A 1029-nucleotide genomic window follows, 5' to 3' on the forward strand; every position below is an offset into this window, starting at 1 on the left:
ACCATGGGAGGTTGACTGAGTTTCTGGGTATTGAAGTGACTCAAACCGAGGAGGGTGTGTTCATCAGCCAAGAGAAATATGCAAAGGACGTGTTGTTCAAGTTTGGCTTTGGCGGAGCGAACAAGTGTGGGAACCCCATGGAGTCCACCACGAGACTCGCACCAGCTACGGAGGACGACAGCTTCGACTCCAGCTTTGACTACCGGGAGCACTGGGCATACTCATGTATCTCACGACCAGAACCAGGCTGGATCTGGCATTTGCACCCGGCCATTGTTGTAGATTCGTTGTAAACCTGACTGTGAAGCATGTGGCAACGCCCAAGTGCGTCCTACGATACCTTGTGGGCGCTCAGGCGCACGGTATTATGTACAAGAAGGGATCTGGGGCCCGTACGGAGCTGACTCTGAGCGAATTCGTGATAGTGATTGAGGAAGTGACCCCGAGACCATGAAGAGCACGAGCGGGTTCGTCTTTATGCTGGCGAGTGGAGCGGCGACATGGATGTCCAAGCGTCAGTCGATTGTGGCTAAATCCACGGCTGATGCTGAGTATGTTGCTGCATGTGAAGCTGCTATGGCAGCGAAAGCGCAGCTCAATATCCTGTCTGAGATATTCCCGTCCATGCACGTGCGACTGGTCATCGGTATCGACAATAGTGCGGCACACGTGATGGCTACCAGCCCGACTTATTCGCGACGCATCGAGCTGCGTTGGCACTTTGTGCGTGACCAGGTGCAGCGTGGTCTGATTAAGCTCGTGAAGGTAAATGGAGAAAACAACTCATCACCAAGCCACTCGATAAGGTTCGACTAAACAAGCTGTGTGGTATGACGGGGATGATGAACCAGCCGCATGACAATCGAAGCTAAGGGCTTCAAGGAAGGCGTGTTGACCAACGGATCCGGATACGATTATCCGGATGGCCGTTGGCGGTTGAAGTGCCCTAAGGGTTTCTCTGAGCCTCGGGGGGGGGGTCTCGGTAGGTGCATATTCTAGGAGCTAGTGCAGGGAGAATGCCTTGGTTCT

The sequence above is a fragment of the Plasmopara halstedii genome, assembly GCF_900000015.1.
Source record: "Plasmopara halstedii genome assembly, contig: Scaffold_322, whole genome shotgun sequence".
Classification (NCBI taxonomy): domain Eukaryota; phylum Oomycota; class Peronosporomycetes; order Peronosporales; family Peronosporaceae; genus Plasmopara; species Plasmopara halstedii.